The 23,634-nt window shown below is 42.4% G+C and overlaps 1 protein-coding gene across 1 annotated transcript in view; it reads right to left on the bottom strand.

The window, feature by feature from the left end:
- Window positions 1–23,634, bottom strand: part of LOC311223578 (BMP/retinoic acid-inducible neural-specific protein 3-like) — a gene marked incomplete at its 5' end in the record, with an annotated part of 232,234 nt that overhangs the window by 161,729 nt on the left and 46,871 nt on the right. The gene's annotated exons all lie outside the window — the stretch shown is intronic.

Consider the following 23,634-nt stretch of genomic DNA (forward strand, 5'->3'; position numbering starts at 1 on the left):
AAATGGTTTGAATTTATGGAACTGTCCTCCCAAGGCAGGATCACTAAATGGCTCTCTCTCTCTCTCTCTCTCTCTCTCTCTCTCTCTCTCTCTCTCTCTCTCTCTCTCTATCTCTCTCTCTCTCTCTCTCTCTCTCTCTCTCTCTCTCTCTCTCTCTCTCTCTCTCTCTCTCTCTCTCTCTCTTGAGTGACAGGAAACCGCTTTCGCATTATTTCCACTCGCTCCGTTGTTGAGCGAATTGTTGATTGTGGGCGGTGGCTGGGGCTGAGATATGCAGATCAATGCCTTGCTACATAGGATAGCGAGTCAATTCTGAATGGCTTGGTTCAGTGGGGGAGGTTCTTGTCTGAGCTGAACTGAAGAAACGGGAGTAGCTAGATATATCACATCTAGTCAGTGTTGGTACAACCCCACATTGCTAGAAAACAATGCAAACCACAGGAAAAGGCCATTTATAAGATAGTTCCCCTTTAAAATAAAATAAATCTATATTAAAATGGTTTGAATTTATGGAACTGTCCTCCCAAGGCAGGATCACTAAATGGCTCTCTCTCTCTCTCTCTCTCCTCTCTCTCTCTCTCTCTCTCTCTCTCTCTCTCTCTCTCTCTCTCTCTCTCTCTCTCTCTCTCTCTCTCTCTCTCTCTCTCTCTCTCTCTCTCTCTCTCTCTCTCTATCTCTCTCTCTCTCTCTGAAGCACTAGCTTTGACTGCTGCAATCTGACCAGGTTGAGCAACCTTGGCTGTTGATGATGGATGGAGTGCGTGTGGCCTTTTGAAAGGGTATATATCACATTAAATCAGGAGTAATGAGGAAAGCGCCAACACCCAGATGTTTGAATGATTCATTTGAGGTAAAAAAAGAAAGGAAAAAAGTGAATTTAAATGGCTTCACACAAAGGTTACACATGGGGAGGTAAAAACATTTCAAATGCATGCAGATTCTATATATGTTTACGCTCGGCACTGAGCAGGTGCAAAATGTAGAGTAAGGTAAACACAACAATGCTAAATGAATACGGCGTACCCACTGACCTATTTGCTGACACCGTAGTATTTTTTTTTTGATCCACTTTTTTCTCCCATTTTTCCATATTTTCTCCCATCCCAATTTCGTATCATCCAATTCAACCCTCCCCTGTCACGAACGCTGTTTCTTGCCTCCCACAAGCCGGCTGCAATGTGGACTAAGTCATACATAGCACAAGTCCCCTCCGGTACTTGAGGTAACAGCAGTCGCATCTTTTCACCTGCGCAGCTCGTTCTCTCAGTGTCGAGGAGTAACGCGTGGGAGGCTCACGCTGCCCCCGACACTTCCTGATTTTACTGCGCAGGCGCACCAACCGACTTGTAGGAGTAGCTTGTTCACAACGTTCGATCCCCACCCTTCAGTTTTCCCTCCCCGTAATACGGCCAATGTGTATTACTGCGGACGACCAGCCAAACTGAAAAACAATGTGGAGAGCTGGATTCGAACACGCGAATCCTAGCGTCTCCACACTGGTGGCGAGTGACTTGTCCACTACACCACCTAGCCGCCCTACTGCTGACACCGTAGTATTTAGACAAAGACCTTGACTAATTCCTCAGTCAGATATGTCCACTGTAGCTATTAATCTTCACCTTACTTCATGCCATACAAATAAATGACCTCTTCAAATGGGACACCACTGTATGTCTCTCGAGTTCCACTTTGCAGCGTGAGAGGTTTAGTTCAAAGCCACGGCACGTAGAGTGAGAGAGAAAGCGGGAGGGAGAGGGAGAGAGAGAGAGATAGGAGAAATGGAGAGAGAGGGAGAGAGAGAGAGAGAGAGAGAGAGAGAGAGAGAGAGAGAGAGAGAGAGAGAGAGAGAGAGAGAGAGAGAGAGAGAGAGAGAGAGAGAGAGAGAGAGAGGAGAGAGAAAAGGAGGGATAGAGAGGGCAGTGCCGGTACAGAATATTCGAGAGTATTCGCAAATCCCCTCTGTCGTTCGTTTCTTCAGTTATCGTTGACTGTGATAAGCTAGCCCTGTCTTATCTTAAAACCCCAATAGGCCAAATGGTTCGTCCTACAGGGAGAAGAGGAAATGAAATGGGCTGCTTCACCATGGAGCACGTTTTAGGGGCTGCAGTCTCAGAACCAGGTAAGTCATTATTATTATCGGGCCTGTCATCACTCTTCAGTTACATTACCTTATCAGTTCCATCAGTTTTAATGCGTTGGCTGTAAATCATTTGCAAAGTGTGGACACATATTTATGTTATTTCAGTTGTTGAGAATACTTCTTCCTTTGCTAGTATTTCCCAAATAAAACAGGAATCACTTGTTTTATTGCCGAACCCTGGCACTGAAGAACCTTTTAAATCTGTTTTGAAATATTTCAGATAACCCATGTAATTGCAGCTGTAAAGTCACTCCAAATTACTTGGGAGTGTGAATGTGATATATATCGTCTGTACTGTAAAGTACTCTACCTCTACTGTCTTTAATTATGAATGTACGCAACACTGTAACTTACCATGTTCAGATAATACAGTTTGAAAACGTTGTTCCTCTGAAAACTTAAAACTGAGTTGTATGGTTCTCCCTAAGGCTTAAGTTATTCTATTGTAACATTGTTATATCGACTAGGTGGTAGCCTGGAGGGGTTGCGTGTGTCTGTGTGAGTGTGTGTGTCTATCCGGAGCTAATCTCGCCAACTACAAGGCCATAGTTTATGATACAAGGCCGTGGTGGATGAAAATGGGCACACAGGCTGGGCCAGTGGGCCAGGAACATGACTCCTGGGATATTTTTTCAAACCAAACAAAATGTACATACTTATTTTGCAGAAATTAAAACATCAACACAATTAAATTAACATAAATAAATAAATAAATAAATAAATAAATAAATAAATAAATAAATAAATAAATAAATAAATAAATAAATAAATAAATAAATAAATAAATAAATAAATAAATAAATAAATAAATAAATAAATAAATAAATAAATAAATAAATAAATAAATAAATAAATAAATAAATAAATAAATAAATAAATAAATAAATAAATAAATAGGGCGGCTAGGTGGTGCAGTGGGCACAGACCAGGCTGCAGAAACAAATTAGTGGGGGGGCATAGCATTTTCTCGGGGGGGCACAATGGTTTTTCAACACAGGTTCCCTTTTATACGTTTCAGCTGGGACAGCGGTGCTGTGGCTTGCTTGGCGCTGCCCACGGTGCTGAACTAAACAGCAGAGAGGCAATTGAAAAATCTAATTTCTGTCTATCTTAAGAACTTTCACTTATACAAAAACAGACTGAACGGATATATATAACAGACCTGCTGGGGCAGCGGACTGAGAGCAGGGGACACAAACAGGCTGGATAAGATGGTCAAGAAGGCCAGAAGCGTGGTTGGGGTGGAGCTGGACTCTAGCGAGGGTGGCGGAGAGGAGGAGCCTTGCTAAGCTCCATGCCATCAGGGAAAACCCCTCCCACAGACTTGGCTGACAGGAGGAGCATGTTATAGGCTCACACTGCCTAAATGCAGCACTGAACGGCACAGGAAGTCCTTCATTCCGACAGCCATCAGACTATACAATGCATCACTGTGCCTCACTGCATCACTGAGCACAGAGTGACAATTACCATCTTCCTGGACTCTTACATAAAAAAGCAAACAAAATTCCTCCACAGGCTACTCACCATCATAAGTAGAGCGGCAAGCGGCGTTTGGGGACAGAGTGAAATCTTCTTAAAACACTGCAGCACCCACTCTCCACACTTTAGATCACACAAACACACTTACACTTTATATTTATTGATAAAGGATTTGCACTACAACTCGTACACCTACTGTGAATTGTACCTAAACTGCACCTCGTCCATTTATGCCTTGCACTATATAGTATTGTATATTAGTACACTGCACAGTATTGTATATTGTATGGTAACTACGTCTACGAACATTGTACATATGTCTAAACTGAACACTGTGACCTCTTTTTTTACTTCAAATTTTTACTATGTTTTTATTTCATACTTATCTTGTCATGCACAGTCTCTGGAGCGCAACAGTAAGAAGCATTTTGTACAAAAGTATTCTGTACTTCTGTATGACAACTATTAAAGAAACTTGAAACTTGAAACTTGAAACTTGCCCCTCCACTCATTCCTGAACTTTTTTGTTAAGTCCTTCTAAAACTGAATTAAATTGGCCTTAGTTGCGTCGATGAAGCATACTAAGGCGATGTTCTGTAAAGACGTTCTTGAGGGTAGAAAACGAATTCTCACAGAGTGCCGTGCTAGCTTCAGTAGTGTTGTTGTTGACATCAGTGCCCACTAGGGATGTCCCCGACTAAGGATTTGGATAGTTGACTTTGATTAAAAAAAAAAAAAAAAAAAATGTTTACCAGGGTGGGCACAGCTGACTCAGTGGGCGGGCCCGGCCCCCTAATGCCCGCCCATGGCGCCGGGACTGAGTGGGCAAGGCGCTCACCACCAATGCAGGAGACGCTGGGTTCGAGCCCAGCTCTCCGCATTGCTATCAGCTTGGCTGGTCGTTCATACTAATACAATTGGCAGTATTAGGGGGTGGGAAGCTGATGGGTGGGGATCGGACGTTGTGGACAGCGACTCCTACAGGTCGGTTTGTGCGCCTGCGCAGCAGAATCAGGAAGCGACGGGGGCGGCGTGCCCTCCAAAAACGCAGACCCCCGACGCTGAGAGATCGCGCTGTGCAGGTGAAAAGATGTGACTGCTGCTTCCTCGAGTACCGGAGGGGACACGTGATGTAAGGCTTAGTCCACATTGCAGCCGGCTTCTGGGAGGCATAGCCTAACAACGTTCGAGACAGGGGAGGGTAGAATTGGATGATACGAAATTGGGATGGGAGAAAAAGTTAAAATGGGAGAAAAAAGTAGATAAAAAAAAAACATAAATAAACAAATAAATGCTGTGTATCTATCAGTTAATTTTTGCATATTTACTGAGGTTCATTCATTTATACACGCACTCCCCCCCCCCCCACACACACACACAATTATCTATATATGTATAGTACTGTTCTATTATATCATGTATTATTTTATATTATACTATATATTATTTTATTGTATTATTTAAATTGTAATTGTATTATACTATAACTAGATTATACTATATTCTATATCATACTACACTATATTATATTGGTATACATTATTATACAATATTATTTAATATAATACTGTTATTTTAATACATTATTAAATTAATGTTAAGCTGCTATATACTATATTACTATACTCCTACTAGCCTATACTGTAATGATATACTATATTATCCTGTTATGCTAAACTGCAATACTATACTAAACTGTGCTATACTGTCTATTTGTCTTTCGCCGTCGACTAAAGACTCACTTCTTCAACCATTATCTGAAGTGATACAAAAATATATATATATATATATATAAAAAAATATATATATCTAACCCTGACTAACCTTACTTCCATGCACTTGTCCTAATAAACTAACCTACACTGTAACACGCAACACTTTGATAGACATTGTTACTCAGCTGATAGAGTTGTACCCTTCTTGCTGTCTTGTCGTACAGAACTTGTAAGTCGCTTTGGATAAAAGCGTCAGCTAAATGACTAAATGTAAATGTAATGTAAATGTATTTATGTTTTCTTTGTACATGTGAGGATTCTGTGAGGATTGGCCCATTCCCTGCCACACGCTTCTTCAAGGTACTGTGATGATTGGTGCATTCCCCGCCACACGCTTCAGGAGCGATTACCAATTCCATCACGCACCTGTCGTAGTTTGTGATTAGCGCTCCAGAGGCTTCATATACTCTGACCTTCTTTCAATCGTTGTCGGGTCGTTTTGAATACTACTGCTACTGCCTGCCTTCCCCCCGTTGTTGTGCCTCGTCTACTTTCCCTCCAGGACATCTTTGGATCGCCGCTGGTGAATATCTTGATCATCCGTTTGGAGCTGCGCCTGGTTGCCCGCTTTGCGCGTTTGCGCTTTGGTGAGTTTTGGAAACAAACCTTTTTGGATTATCTGTTTTTGTGTGTTTGGATAATACTGAAGAAGTACCGTTTTTGTTTTGTACTGGACTCAGCTAAATTGTGTGTTTGGATAACACTGAAGAAGTACCGTTTTGTTTTGTACTGGACTCAGCTAAATTGTGTGTTTGGATAACACTGAAGAAGTACCGTTTTGTTTTGTACTGGACTCAGCTAACTTGTGTGTAGTTTACACCGAAGATCAAGTCACTTGTATTGCATACTGGACTCAGCTAAGGGAGGACTGAACTGCACTGCCTCTGTGTACTGTTGGACTGTTGTTGATCTCTCTCTATCTCTCCGTTTCCACTCCGAGTTGGAGCTGGGAGTATCTGCAGAGCCGCAGCGGCGCCTACGCCGATTCCCCACATCTAACACCGGGAGGATCTGCAGAGCCGCAGACAACTCTGCCGAAGGCATTCTCCTTTTTTGTTGATTCAGAATTGTTATTTGGCTCTTTTTGATTCTGTAATAAATACGCCCTAGTGTTTGGCTAACTCTGAACTACCTGTCTGTGCCGTGCTGTTGAGGTCGGTTTCAAACCCTAACAGTACAACTGTTGGCGCCCAGAAAAGTGGCCATTTTTGTTTTCGTTTTTGAGGACTGCATACTTTTCTTGCAAACCAAAATACTATAATCTATACTTATAGCACATGCATAAGCCTGGTCTCTTTTGAAGGATAACATTCTAAAGTGTCTGATACAATAAAGAAATCACTTTTAGTGCTAATGAAATAGAGTAACATAGGTCTGAACCCGAGTTGTAGAAAAACCTGTTCTGTAGTAGTTGCGATATCCAAATATAGTATTTCCCAAGAAATTGGTATGAACTGGAAAACACACTGGGTCCATAGCCTGACGTCTTATGTAGTACATGTCCAAATTGCATAAACATTCCGTCAGGAAATGAGTGATTAGGAGCGATTTTGGTAAACTGTGGAGAAAAAAAAGCTTTCCAGTAAACCATTTCCTCATTGACTGGTGTTTTTTTCTCTTCCTGTTTTTTGCTCGTGACTCACCCATCACCCATTGTATGTACAGTATGTATCTCCAACCACAATTCCACACAAGTTGTTGTCCATACAATACAGCTGGCCAACATTAGCCCATGGCTGCCCAAGACATATATCCATAGTCCATGCTGTAGTTGTCCACAATGCCTATCCACAAAAGTAGTCCATGCCATAACTGTCTGTGGATGTGCCCAAACACACATAGGTGTCATTCAAACACACCTACACAGGGAATACAGTAGCTGCCCAAGCATACACACACAGACACACATCCAAAGTACACTCACACCCAATACAAACACACACAGCCACATGAGCACACGCACGCACACGCACACACAAATAAACACCCAGATCCATGTCCATAGTCAAGCAAAAAGTAATAAAATTTGTCTCCATCAGTCTGCAGTATGCATGCATTCAACATGCGGTAGGAAACAGAATCCCAGTCCAAAAAAACCTAAATCCAAATAGTCAGTATTGAAACAGAAATAATCTGTTCTATGCCAACCAAGAAATGCCATAAAGTTGATGTGGTCTCTATGAAAAAGCCAAAAAACAGAAGGACAAAAGACATAAATGGTAAATGGCAGCTTTTTTATATAGCGCTTTTATCCAAAGCGCTTTACAATTTGTTACTCACATTTTACCCATTCACTCACACATTCACACACCGACGGCGGAGGCAACCATGCAAGGTGCCAACTGCCAACCTGCTCATTGGGAGCAATTATTTGAATCTTCTGTTGTTTTCTTAGGTTCCGTGCCAGACTGGCAATATTGGCGTTCTTTTTAGTGAGGTGTTCATCACTAAAGGGAAGGGATACACTGATGTTCCCTTCAGCTTCCTTCCTTGCCTCAGCAATTCAATCTTGTGCTTGCAATTTGCAAATCGAACTATGATAGCAGGCTTGACCTTGCTATCCTTTCGGGGAAGTGTGTGGCAGGCCGAGATATGGATGCATATGGATGCATATGTTTTTGCTTTCAGAGAAATGCCTTTCAAGTAGGGATGTCCGATATTATCGGCCGACCGATATTATCGGCCGATATCGGCAGTAAAATGTGATATCGGAAAATATCGGTATCGGTTTAAAAAAACAATAACAATATTTGTTATATATATATCCAGTGAAATTATTAGTTACCTGAAATTATTCAGTTTTTTGGGGGGGGAAACCCTGCATATATCGGTATCGGTTGATATCGGTTGATATCGGTATCGGAAATTAAGACTTGGACAATATCGGAATATCGGTATCGGTAAAAAAGCCAATATCGAGCATCCCTACTTTCAAGTGTTTCTTGTTCAACTGGAGTAACATTTTCACCCCCTCTACCTCCAGCTGCACTAGTCAAGTTCAAGTTTCTTTATTAGTTGACATGCAAAGATACAGAATACCTTCACATGTAATGCTTTTTTCTGTTATGATCCTATGAGGATCATAGGACGCTTGGATCATACACATACAGCTCATTACAGTAATATTCCACAATTATTACATTTTAGATAGTAATAATGGTACAGAGCCTTGAGACAAACATATGCATATTCACCACCGCACTAGCATAGGATCTGTGTTTGCAAACCGCTTATTATTAAATTCTACTTTCAAGACTTACGATTTTCTTGTCCCTTTCTTTGATCGCAGTTTTGAGTTCATTGACTTAGCGAGTTCTGTTGTTTGCCCACTCTGCTCAGCTCTTCTGACATGAAATCAAGAGATTTACGAATATCCTCCATTTCTTGTTTCTTCCGTGACATTTCTCTTTCTTTCTCTTTGGCTTTTCACTTGGTTAGTTTTCAATGGTATTTGTTCAGTAGCAGAAACTAGCTTTAAAAATGTCTGCTAGTTCCACAGCCTAATTGCCTCATCTCCTCAAATCTTCCTCAAATCGGTCAACGACAAGTATTTATTCAAATAGATATTCACTATAAAGTTACAACTTTTGAACACTAAAGGGCGATACTTCACAGGTGCACTGCTCAGAGCCTCAGGGAATCAGCTCTCTGGCTTCCTATCACCCTTCCTATGCTTCCTATCACCCTTCCTATACTTCCTAACATGCTTCCCATGCTTCTCATAACCCTTCCTATGCTTCTTATTACCATCTAGCATTAGCATGCTAATGTTAATAACTATAATTGGAGTTTGGTCAGTGTGTCTGTCGGTCAGTATGTTTGCCTGTGTGTTTGTTAGCTTTAGCATGCTAATGCTAAGCGGCCAGTCTGCGTGAACACTTAAGGTGACCTACTTGCGTTCAGCGTTTCGTTCCGTGTTTCTCTGATTGGCCACGACGCCCATGTGACCACGCCTAGCACGCCCCCGCGGCAGAGCGGCACAGCGCCCTCCTTCGCGAATGCGCTCGTTCAGAATGCAGGCCGCCATCTTTAATGTGTCGCATACTGTAGGTCGCATAGGTAATATTAATAGGTTGCCGTAGCATTATGCATTCGTAATCCCCCCTACATAATAACCACGCAGGTTAATCAAGCAACGCTCGCGCAATACCTAGCTTAATAATAAGTGGGCAATTGGCACAAGTGTAAATTATACATTCGTCACTCAGTTTTAATATTGACGGATAGCTCAACTCGTTCGTCAGCTTGCTGTAGAGCCTATGGTCAGTCGGTGACAAGTTCGAATCACTTCAATTTTGTATTTTTATTTGTTTACGTTTAATTTATCATCTCTCTATATAAACGTAACTAGCTATTCATATCAATCGAAATAACGTTCATCTCCGATATTTAAACATGGTCCCCAAAATGAATGGAAGCGAATGAGGAGCCTGACACCTGGGAGGAATGGGGGTGTTGCAGCGTTGGGAATGTTTAAAAAATATAATTTAATATATAATATAATATAATAATTTGTGCTTCACCTAGAAATTTGGTCAGCAGCCTCCACTGATGTACAGTGTTGTCACGCGAAATAACGTTATGAATAAAAATGCGAAATAACATTATATAACGTTGCGTTACAATGTACAGTTTCTAGTTAATCAGTAAGAGTGTACTATACAGAGTTAAGCGTGCACTGCACATACAGAGTTAAGAGTGTACTGTACATACAGAGTTAAGAGTGTACTGTACATACAGTGTTACGTGTGTACTGTACATACATAGTTAACTCTGTATTGTACACTACACTCTGTATGTACAGTACACACTTAACTCTGTATTGTACAGTACAGTACACTTAACTATGTATGTACAGTTTCTAGTTAATCAGTCAGCAGCCTCCACTGATGTACAGTGATTCAAACCCCCTTAATGGGCAGTTTATGACAGCTGTGCTGTGTTATCACGCGAAATAACGTTATGAATAAAAACGTGAAATAAAGCTATATAACGTTGCGTTATATAACGTTACAATGTACAGTTTCTGACAGCTGGGCTGTGTTGTCATGCAAAATAACGTTATGAGTGAATCTGGTAGTTGTTTTGATAAATATGTTGTGTATTCTAGCGATTCGATTCGAACATAACATTACATTTCCGCATTTCATTTCCGCGAGGGACCTCTGCCGTTTGTGCCGCACTGCAACACACAGGAGCGGCAGGCGGCGATAAGGGGGCGATAAGGGCGCGCGGTCACGTGGGGCATCGTGGCCAATCAGAGAAACGCTGAACGCAAGTAGGTTACCTTAAGTGGTCACGCAGCCATTCTATTTGTGTCTTTGTCTGTCTGTGTGTCCAATTGTGTCCAGTCTGTTGATATAAGCTATACGATATAAGCTTTACTTATATCTTAAGTCGCTCACTGGCACATTGCGCATTCCATAATAACTGTTCATAACATAGTCACAAACATTGATTTTCTATAATATAATTAATTAATTGTATATATTGTTTACACTGTTTATTTTTCTCATATTTTTATATTCAGATCAAATTGACATTGTTGCCTGATTATTATTAATTTTGTACTTTAGGTTGTACTTTAGTTTGTATATTGTATATTTTGTATAGTGTAGGGACTTTATTCTTATTTTTACTATTTGACTGTCTGAAGCACATTCTCAGGGGGCTCATACAGATTCAATTACACTTTATTCCAGACACTTAGAAAGCTCCTGTACTTTATATGTGACAAATAAAACAAAACTTGAACTAAATGCAATGTATTTGTAACATACAGTAGCCAAACATCATGATGTCTGCACCCATGCATGTCTGCACCTCCACCGCAACAGCCTCCCAGCTTGCTAGTGCATACAGTATCTGGGCTGCACATGTCATACAATGTCCCCTATGCACGAAGGAGTTGGCATGCATGCATTCACACACACACACCAAGCACAGTTACCTCACTGTTTTAATACCATACGGTATATAGTCTGGTAATAAGCACGAGAGAAAAGCGTAACAAAAGTCAACTTTCATGACTCCATCTTAAGACGCCTACTTCTGCTGACCTCGTGTTCCGCTCCATCTGACAAAGCTGCTGCTGGAGTTTTGGATGGCCATTTCCACGGTAACGCATTGGATGAAAATGCATCAGAAGAGAAGAGGATAGCAGACATCTTAACTAGAGATGGAGTAATACAAGTGCAGCGGTGGCCTAAATGTTAGAGAAGTGGGGCTTGCTACCCGCAAGGTCTACGGTTCGATCCCGCGCAACGGCAAGGACAAATCTGGTATTGAGGGACTCTCTCCCGAGCAAGGCACTTAAACCCCCAACTGCTCCAGACTGTGGTCGCACTGGACAGCTCCTAGTGGTCAACAGTGTCAGACTGTGGTCGTACTGGACAGCTCCTAGTGGTCAACAGTGTCAGACTGTGGTTGTACTGGGCAGCTCCTAGTGGTCAACAGTGTCAGACTGTGGTCGTACTGGGCAGCTCCTAGTGGTCAACAGTGTCAGACTGTGGTCGTACTGGGCAGCTCCTAGTGGTAACAGTGTCAGACTGTGGTAGTACTGGGCAGCTCCCCAGGTGTGAATGTATGGAACTGTGTGAATGTGAAGCAGGGTGTTGTGGGAACATTTGTATCCGTGCTCAGATAACCTACCCTGGGTAAATAAAGGTTAAAGAAAGCCTTCTTCTAATCTAGAAGACCTGTGTTTGACATTGGAAAATGAGGTTAAACCACATATATATGTTTTATTAAAAAAATGTACCATTATTCACTCAATTCATTCAATCATCGGAAAGAGAAAGGTGTACTGGAGAATATTTCTCCATTCATGTTAGATTGTGTGAAATTCAAATAACCCGCCGTCTGATCGAAGACGAAAGTTCTGGCACTTCTACAGTTAAGTTCTCCACCTGCGTGATTTCAGGACACTAGGATAGAGGGGGTGCGTGGCTCTTACTTGTCATGATTTATGACAAAGTAACAACAGCCTTGTTAGAGCATCTCCAATTACAGGATCTCTTTACCTGATCAGCCTCACATCTTCACACCGGCGAGGGCTCTAGAGATCAATTTGGGAAGCTTCCGCTGACTCAACTGGAGGAGAAATGTTTTCACAAAGTTGTGGTGAATTTTCTTGTTTGTATTTCTCACCAGACCGTATATAATAAAACAACAATCGAGTGGCTGTGCTTGGCGTGTGAGTAGACATTGTGAAGTATGAGCAAACTCGTAAGCGCATAATAATAATAATAATAATAATAATAATAATAATAATAATAATAATAATAATAATAATAATAATAATAATAATAATAATAATAATAATAATAATAATAATAATAATACATTTAATTTGTAGTGTGCTTTACATTTGGAGCCAAATCCCAAAGCACTACAAGGTAAAAACATAGGCTTTAAAAACATAGGCAATTAAAAAAAAAAGGCATACAAAAAGCCATAATAACATACAAAAAAGGAGATACAACACACAAGGCATGTATAAAAGTTTAAAACTAAGAAAAAGCTTTGGTGAAGAGGTACGTTTTTAGTCCTCTTTTCCTCAATTTATAGGGAAATTGCATGACGTTATCTCACATCCCCAGGTGGGGACACTGTTGTTGCAGCCACCCGCCACCCCGGTGATCACGCCAGGCCTCCCTTGGCACCGTCCAACGCGGACAGGTGGCAGTGGAAAAAACAGAAGGTCCGCTTTTGTGTTTTTGCCACGTAGGGCAAACCCCCCGCCCCCCGCCTTATTTAGTTTCCTTCCGAGGACTCGTTAAAGAAATCTTTCAAATTCAATCAGCAGGAGGAGAGGCAGGAAGTGAACAGAGGGATGAGATGCATTTCATTAGCACATCATTCCTGTGGTCAGGCACACACAAGAGTATCTCCAAGCACCACTTCTAGGTAATTCATCTTCCGCTGTCATTGGACATTATTTGAATTTAGCACAGGTCCAAACCGGCGCGCAGGAGGGGGGAAGAGAACCAGACTGCGAAACCAATGTTGTCACTTTCAATCACCTCTGCCCCGCTTTTCCTGAGGAATTGTGTATATTTTTCTACAGCCGTGGAATACGGTGGGATGTGGGGGGGGGGGGAGGTCATTTGAAAAAGAACAAACAAGAGCGGTATCTGTCCGCGCTACAATCACTGCGTATCAGCGACGCCCCCTGACACTGATATATGACACCGTCTGTCAGTGTCTCACAGAAAAGCCAGAGATAGTTAATTACCGATGTGGCATGGATGCCGTTACGTCCAGCTCCAGTTCCCACTGGTCCCTCCCTTCCACTGGGCTCTCCCTCCATCCCTCACTCCCTCCATCCCTCCCTCTCTACCTTCCTCCCACTGGTCCCTCCCTCCCTCCCTCCCACTGGTCCCTCCCTATCTCCCTCCCACTGGTATCTCCCTCCCACTGGTCCATCCATCCCTCTCTCCCTTCATCCCTCCATCCCACTGCTCCCCCCCTCCCTCCCTCTATCCCTCCCTCCCTCCCATTGGTATATACCTCCCTCCCTCCCACTGGTCTATCCCTCCCTCCCGCTGGTCTCTCCCTCCCTCCCACTGGTATATCCCTACCTCCCTCACAATGGTCCCTCCCTCCCTCCATCCGGTATCTCCCTCCCTCCCTCTATCCCTACATCCCTCCCTCTGGTCTCTATATCCCTCCTTCTGGTCTATGCATCCATCCAACTGGTCTATCCATCCCTATCTCCCTCACTCCCCCTCTCTCTCACACTGGTATCTCCCTCCCTCGCTCCCACTGGTATATCCATCCCTCCATCCCACTGGTCTCGCCCTCCCACTGGTATCTCCATCCCTGTCCCTCCCACTGGTCTATATATCCATCCCTCTCACTGGTATCTCCATCTATCCCTACCTCACACTGGTATCTCCATCCCTCCCTACATCCCACTGGTATATCCCTCCATCTCACTGGTCTCTCCCTCCCTCCATCACACTGGTCTCTCCCTCCATCCCACTGGTATCTCCCTCCCCCATATATCTGATATATCCCGCCAACTGGTATATCCCTCCATACCTCCCTCCCTCCCACTGGTATAGCCCTCCCTCCCTCCCACTGGTATCTTCCTCCCTCCCACTGGTCTCTCCCTCCATCTCTATGGTATCTCCCTCCCTCCCAATGGTATTTCCCTCCCTCCCACTGGTCTATCCCTCACTCCATCCCACTGGTATATCCATCCATCCCTCCCTCCCACTGGTATCTCCATCCATCCATCCCACTGGTCTCGCCATCCCTCCCTCCCACTGGTATCTCCAGCCCTCCCTCCCACTGGTCTCTCCCTCCCTCCCTGTGACTGGTCTATCCCTCCCTCCCACTGGTCTCTCCCTCCCTCCAGCAATATGTCCACAGTCGTCACCTGCATTTGGTCCTTATGTTTGTGTCTCCCGGTCAGTGAATGCTGTCAGTTAGCTTCTCCTCGTGAACTCAAGTGCTGCTTTATTAATCCCCTTGGGGAAATTCAAACGTCATATCAGCATGGTGGGGGGGGGGGGGGGGGGGGGGTACTAATATATAATAGAACAATAGAACAAAGTGCAAGTAGTAATGATAATAGTGATAACAGAATAGTAGTGAACAGTAGTGGGTGGCAGGATTCAATCAGACAGTAGTAATAGTGATGATGGTATGCATGCCAAACCGCAGTAAGACACTGCGCCAGGTTTGAACCATTTTAATACCTATTGCGCATTATGTACACAAAATAAATTACCTTTAGGATCAACATACCTACACCAGCATACATAGAGAATAATATATTATTCTCTCTCTCTCTCTCGTTTTCTCTCGTTTTTTTTCTCTCTCTCTCTCTCTCTCTCTCTCTCTCTCTCTCTCTCTCTCTCTCTCTCTCTCTCTCTTTCTCTCTCTTTCTATATCTCTCTCTCTCTCTATCTATCTCTCTATCTCTCTCTCTCTCTCTTTCTATCTCTCTCTCTCTATCTCTCTATCTCTCTCGCTGCATGAGGCGAGATTGGTGCTAGATTGAGAAGGGTCTGTTTCTTGGAGCGAGATCAGATGAATGAAAGTTTACGGTATATAGAACAGACATTGGGTCTCATTCCCCAACATTTTCCAAAGAGTTCTCTTGGAAGACTTATCTTGGAACCGACTGAGACAGAATCAATGGGTCTCATTCTCAAACAAATTTAGGACAACAAATTTCGTCTTAGCCAGATTTCGGCCCATTTAAGACATATTAGGGCTGGGAGCGGGAGTCCCCAAATGTTCCTGAGATCAGATTTGATCGTGGCTGAGAGCAGATCTAAGAGTGCTGAGGAGCAGTCTTATGATTGATTGAGTAATTGAAAATTGTATTAACTTGACAGACTGTGTTCTCATAGTGATTCCTTCATGTTAACGCTACAGGCCTCCTTGGAATTAATTACTTAATCATAATTAAAATAAATATGACAATATTTGTACGATAAGAAATTACGCATTTGATGTCGGAAAAATAAATAATATGGATTCATCTGATCACAGGGCAGCTGCTTAACCATATCTGAACCAGCTATTTTGGACAAATGTATAATTACTTTAATTACTCAGATATTCAAACACAATTATGCAATTATTGTGAAATGATTGAAAATAATTATTATTTAATGCCTTCTGTGGAATTTGTATTTCTTATTTCCTACCTGGTCTTTTTGCCTGCTGTTCTTCATTAAATAGATTCAAGATTCAAGAGATGCATTTGTCACATACATACACGAGACATGTAGTGACATGAAGGTGGCCATGCCTGCCTTGATTGTGCAAAAAATACAAATAATAATAAAATAAAATAGAATAGATCATAAAAGAGACTAAAAAGTACTAAGATAAAATACAATACAATGCTAAGCTTACAAATTAAATGAGTCCTATATACACTACTATACAATATACTATACAATATACAGTTATATATAGTATGTATACAAATGTATACAGTTTGTATAGTATAAATATAACCCTGTTGTTGTTGTTTTCCCCCATGTCATCTGCCTCCGGACTCCTGTCTGCACTTGGGTCCACACACCCTAGCGTGCCCTCCTGTCTCCCTGTCTCCGGCTGTCTCGTAGTGATGACCGGAGTGCTGGACGTCCCGCAATGATGACAGGGTTGCGACCCTCTCTGCGCCGCCCCTGTGCCTCAAATAGATCCGCTATCAGCTCTATCTTTAATCTTTCAAAATGTTCAGTTGCCATCGCTATCAGCTCTATCTTAAATTTTTTTAAATGTTCAGTTGCTATTGCATGCACAAATTTATTTTAAATTTGTTGGACCTTATGGTGTTCTTGTTTTGTTCTTGACTTATTCTTATGTTTCTTCTTGACTCGTTTAAAGAAGACGTGCCCGGCCCATGGGGACATTAACGTGTGTTGTCGGGCCTTACAAATAAATTTGATTTGATTTGATTTGATTTGATTTATAGCCCGGCCGGTTATACGAACGATCCAGCACGGAACACGGGTGTGTTAAGAGACAAGGGAATACCTTCTAAATAAAAAAGGGGGGGGGGGGGGGGGGTGTTGTTATTTGTTACAGGTCCGCAGCCCAGTCTATTTACCAGAGGGAGCACAAAGCTGAAACTCTCTGAGGGGATTTTAAGAGAGAGTGAGACAGAGAACATCAGTAAGGATGTTCTAGGGAGGTGTATTGAAGCGTCGCTGGGGGACGCTGCTCTCTGCACTCACCTCAAACTCTGTTCTCAGCACCTGCAGACTCCCCTGTGGTCTGAGACCAGCTTCCGTAGGCTCTTATATCAAAGAGCGGAGCCAGTTTGCTTTGATCAAGTTAAACTCAGAAAGGGCTGGAAGCTCTTTGTTCCTCCTTCCCAGCCCGTGTGAGAAGCACAAATTGTCACCGTCGTGTGGAAACCGGGTAATGAAACTACCTATAACGTAGGGGAAGTTTAGAGGTTCACTTGCATGCCTGCCTGCAACAGTCTGTAACTGTTTTGACTACTTATTTTATGCCATTATTAAGTCTGCACAATTTTTTATTGTCTTTTATACCTATTCTTATGTCTGCATTTTATGTTTTTTTATTCTGTCAATCTGTGTGCTGATTTTATGCCTATGTTAATTTGATACTATATAGATAGTTATTCATATTTATTATTGTTATATTGTAGAAATGTGTGCATTGAAATGTCTAAAGTCTCGTCACCAACGTGAGAGACACTGGTATCGAATCCGGCTGTCAGCGTTGCCTCCGGCTTGGCCGGCCGTCATACTGGCTCAATTGGCAGAGTCAGCGGGAGGGAAGCCGGTGGGCTGGTATTCTGGTCGTTGTAAACAGCAACTCCTACAGGTCAGTCAAGGTGCCAGCACAGCGAGGGAGGGAGATGGTGAGGGTAGTGTGACCTCCCACACGTTACACCTCACCAATGAGAGTCCGCGCTGGCAGGTGAAAAGATGCTGCTGGCTGTCTCCTATGTCTCGTAGGAAGCACCTGATAGACATCAGGGCTCCCTAGACCGACCAGTGGGGGGCACATGCAAGCAACAACCAGGAAGGGGAGGGGGGAATTGACATAACGACTAAATTGGGATGGGAGAAAAACACAGAAAAACTGGAGGAGAAAAAGTGGATAAAAAAAAAGAAATTTCTAAAGTATCGACAACATTGAAAATGAGGGAGACCTCAATTGTCTTTTCAAGTATAAATAAAGGTTGATAAACCCACATTCCCTCTGTTTTTTTTTCTTTTTTTTCAATTGAAGGTTTACACGTTGTTTAAGTTAGCATTTTCGTTCGTTTTGGGTCCCTAAAGACCCGTTCAGTTTGTAAAACAATGACGATGTATATATATGCGTTTTGGCAACAGAAAGACGACAGAGTGCAATAGTCTAACCAGGTAAGTGAGGGTATTAATCACCAAAGGTCGGGAGAGCTACCTAAATTAATGGACGAAGCAATCCGGATCCATTAGCAATTAATGAGTAAGTGGAATACATTAGCGAGTGGTCATATCATACTGTATCGATTTTTGATAATGGACGGGGCAACAACCAGACAGTAGTATTGCTTCTAACAGTTTTAATTCAGTGGGATGTGCCCACGTACCCTGGCTGGGCCAAAACTTTACTGCTGTTGCCAAAATGGGTGCAAATCTTTTGTGATGACATTGACAAAAAAAAGGGTCTAGACACCAACGCAACATGTAGTGACTTTCCAAACAAAAACTAAATAAGCCACTGAGGGGCTGCTATGTTGGTCGATAGACTGATTGACGTGTGATGATGATTAGTAATGATTAGCATGTTTATTGCTCACCATGTAATTACAATGTCTAAAGGGTTTCCAGGTAATCAGCTCAGACACTCATCCACGATACCATTCACAAATCCATACAATAATCCAATCCATTGTGTTTTCCTTCGGTCATGACGTGCTTTATCGGGGGGTGCGTCTTGGATGGGGATTGTGGTAGGGATTGATGTGTGTGTACATTTTTTGTCTCAAAAAATGTAATCTACCTACCTCAGTTGTAAAAGATTTGTCCAAACTTCAAATTATTTATTATCATTATTATTTATTTAGAACAATTTGTTAACACTATGATCGCCGCGGACGAGTTTTCACGTCATTCTCATTCTGCCGAAGACGCCGTAACTCGTCTTTGATGTCAATATTTCAAAAATCTGTCATCGAAATCATATTTCCTTTCGGGAGCCCTGAGATGTACTGGTGAGCTCCACTCAACTGTCTAACGGTTCGAGAGCGCCATCTGGTGGCCGATCGGCAGATCGGCCAAGAGGGAGGGGCGCGCCAAACAGGAAGTGCCCATCCATATGTGCTCCGGGCACTCGCGATCGGTAGCCGGACTCCATCTCAACACACTGGATGATCAATCGCTCGCCCTAACTCAATAAACAACGTTATTTGGACGTATATAGTATTATACAACCTGGAAATGGTTCATCAGGATCAACATCCCATAATCGAAAACGGTCTACTCCACGCTGATCGTCCAACGGCGCGAGGAACATACGGTAAGATTCAGCGTTATTTTCTAACTTATTCCATATAAACTGCTATGATGAACATATGACCCACTCTGGATTAATCATCTAACGCTGCCCACGGAATTATAAACGATCCCCCGCCCATCCGGTCATCATCAGATCATACATAGATCATTCTAGAAGTACGTCCAGTTGACATGTTTCATCTCGCGCCGATCGCTACCAAACTGTATTTCATCATCAATATAATGCATTTATGGCTATAAATCACGTTCTGAAGAAAGCTGCAGAAAACGATAAAAACATACTTATACTTTAGACCATATTTTAGTATGAATATGTGAATGAAAAAGTGTAACGTTGCTACACCCTGAACAATACATATAGGACATTGAATGGGCCATAATAATGGCAATGTAGCAATAGAATTTAAAAAGTTATAGCCCTGCAAAGAAGGGGAACTTCTCCATAGACAAATAGAGCTGGCGAGGGATGGTAAATTATGAATTTAACCCATGGCGATTAAAGTGTTAATATATATATAATATATAATATTGCAGCGAGCGTTGTCTTCATCTAGCTTTGTAAAGTGTAACCACACTTGCAACCTTTTTCGGCTTGCCATTGCCCCGACTGCTTTGTTGTTGAATCAAGTCAAATCCTAGGTAAGCATGTATTGTGCGCGTGGCCGTTGACGTGAACGTGCGGCACACTTCATGGTGGATCTCACATGAATCGGTACTCGGTAGTACCGACGTGATTTGGTCGGTACCCTTAAAAGTACCAGATTCGGTACCCATCCCTAGTGACTAGGGATGCCCCGATCGATCGGCCAGCGATCGGTATCGGCCGATATTCAGTATAAATATGAGATCGGTGAATTCCGATAATGCTTTATTTTCGCCGATCGTGAAAACCGATCGAAAAACATGATCCAATTCTTAGCGGAGATATCACTCGCTGACTCTCTCAGGCACAGAGCTGCAGCGTACTGCTCCTCCGCCTGCCCCTCCCGCACCCGTGTAAACACGGGTCTAGTCTAGTCTAGTGGGACCTCTGTGAACTAACGTTAGCTACCGTTACAAAATGACCCAGTCAACTATTCACTTTTAGTTTAATACATGAGGCATTGTCAAACGCTATCTAGCCGGCTAGCTACTGATAGCTCCTGATATCAACAAATGCTCCAGCAATAGTCTAGTAGTGTATGATACCTCCGTTAGCTCACGTTAGCTCACGTTAGCTCACTACGAAATATCCCAGTAAACTAAATATTTCACTGAGGCGTTGTCTTAACGTTATCTAGCCGGCTAGCAATAGCTACAGATAGCTCCTGATATCAATGTCTTATAACATTGATTCGATGCGTATTCGAGCCCCTGGCTTCCATCGCATGAGGGCATGCTGAAAAAATTATATAACCAAAAACGATCTATATCGGATCGGTATCGGCCAATATGGCTCAAGACGATCAGTGATCGGTATCGGTGGCAAAAACCGTGATCGGGGCATCCCTACTAGTGACCACACTAGATGACTGTACGGTGCATGACATGTTCAAAACCGCTTACCTCTACCGGCATGCAACACCTGAATTAACTGTGCCTGGCTTACTACCTAAGTTCCTATCTCACACCTGCCACCCAGTGTGCAAAATAGATACTGCTAGACAAGTGTACCAAAACAAGTGTACCAATAGTACAAAAAACTAAAAAAAACTAAATAGATCAGAGTATAAATGGCTCCAACACAACACAACACTTAGTATTCATGGGTGGCCATTTGCTGGTTGAAAAAATGTTATATGACCCTAAGGTTTATGAAACTCCAAACCCAATATTGTATAATTTCAGAAATGCATCAATGTCGATCTGAAAACAATATTGTTGGTGTTGTTGTTGCTGCTGCTGCACGATTTACCCTCCTTAGAATGTCAGAAAGTCATATCCACTGAAACAAATTGAATTCACAATTAACATGCGATAATTGGCTGGCAAGCTATAAAAACAGTTTGACACTAAGTGACTGGTGATGTGATTACTATGATGAGATGCTACGCACATATTTAACTAATGTCTCCTAGATGGAAGACGGTACCGGATTAGTGGTGATGAAACTCCGGCGTGCTCCTGTGAACGATGTCCTTCCAGGAGCATACTGTGTGTTTCCCTTCAGGGATGTGGTCAGATAGGGTCAGAGGGGGGCCTGAGCCCCTGCCCACTTTGTCCTGTCATAGTATACAAACTGGGTAAGTTAAGAGGTTAAAAAGTAATGTGCAATCAATACACAAATTTGTTTCTAAAGCAAATGTTCTACAGTGGATGGGAGACGGGTGAGTCACTGGAGTGTAACATACCAATGATTTCGTTTAAATTGACGTAAAATCCGTAATTTGTGCTTTTCCGGTTGCCAGTAGCTTGGCCCGTGAGAGGCTTCTCCGGTTCGGCAGCTGGACCCTATTGAAAATCCCAAGGTGGAAAGGACTTGAATGTGCACAGGGATGGCATTTGTGCGTGTTGTTCCACGCTCCAATTTGGGTCCCAAATTGCGGTACAAATCAAGGAGAATGTGTCTCGGGTAGCACACTCTACTTAATATTATGTTATCTCTGCAAATAGAATGCCATCTCTGAAAACAGCTCCACGTGGAGCGCACCCCGTTACATTGGTGAAACTACACCTCGAGTACAAAATTGTTCCTATACACATAATTATGGGATGAATGGTGGTGTTGACAGTGGACCACAGGGACAGCAGTGGTAGCTACAGCAGCTTACTTGGTAATGTCTTTCCAAGCCCTTTAACCTCTTCCACCCGACGGGACCGGTACCGGTCCCAAAATGACATCACGTCATAAATCAATCTCTCCAGACTGTTTGACAAAAGTATTGTTTTTTTTGTCAAACGTATTCAAGTATAAACATCATAACCATGTCACAACAGCAGTTATAATGTATATTATCATCAATATGTTAGTTTACCAATAGGTTAAAGTGTTATTAGATAGATTTTCATTTTCGTTTTGGTCTTGTTTAGTTCACGAAAATCAACCATTTTGGAAAATTTGAACGTCAGGAATTGTAGTTTTTTTTATATCTCTTATTATTCGGGATAATAAACCACAACACTTAACGTTATTGACATATATTGAAGCACAGTTAGTTTATCTTCCCTATTTTTAGCATGTAGCAACAATTAGATTTGAAATTTGTTTAAAAATGGTTGCACCCTGATCAAAATAAAAAAGTACAATTTCATTATCTGTTCTTATGCACGCCTGGTGATACTAAATCCAAATTGAACCCGGGCATTTGAAATATAAGATTTGAATACATTCACTGAGGTCCATAGTAGGGATGCACCGAAATGTCGGCCGAAAATGGCCAAAAATGGCCTTTCGGCTTTCGGCCGAAAGAGTTTTTTCACCGAAAATATATCACCGAAACAGAAGCAACCTGTAACCTAACGCGTGTTGTTGTGATGATGTCATCAAAACGCGGATTCAGTCATTACATGCCGCTGTGAGCTCTTCAGTCCTGCATGATACTCCTCTTGGGACTCGGGAGCAATGCATCTCCTCGGGAGTCGCGCTGTTTCTATGTAAACTCTGCGCGCAACGAGTCCAATAAATGCATCTTTAACATACTTTATCCTTATTTACTATATGCCCGCCGCGGTTAATCACTGAGTGATCTAATATGCATATTATTCAGAGCGAGAGGGGGAGGGATTGTGTTTCTCACATTGATGCTGTCTGTCGCGCGTCTACTGTGCCAAAGTCATCTGGGGACTAGAAAGGTGCGCTCAGTAGAGCACAGATGTCCGCCTCTCTCTCTCTCTCTCTCTCTCTCTCTCTCTCTCTCTCTCTCTCTCTCTCTTTCTCTCTATCTCTCTCTCTATCTATCTATCTCTCTCTCTATCTATATCTCTCTCTTTCTCTCTCTCTCTCTCTCTCTCTATCTCTCTCTCTCTCTCTCTCTTTATCTCTCTCTCTCTCTCTCTCTCTCTCTCTCTCTCTCTCTCTATCTCTCTCTCTCTGATTGATTGATTGATTAATTGATTGAAAACTTTATTAACAGATTGCAGAATGGGTACAATACAGTACAGCTCAATACACACAATTGTTAAGGGGATGCAGACCAGAGAAAGACTTTCGTCTTGTTTACATCAGGGTCCCCCATTTTCAATTCATCAGGACATATATGACATACATGACATACAGATAGACAGTACTGCTACATCTATACATTTATGA

This window comes from Notolepis coatsorum (assembly GCF_963971535.1).
Source record: "Notolepis coatsorum genome assembly, chromosome: 2".
Lineage (NCBI taxonomy): Eukaryota > Metazoa > Chordata > Actinopteri > Aulopiformes > Paralepididae > Notolepis > Notolepis coatsorum.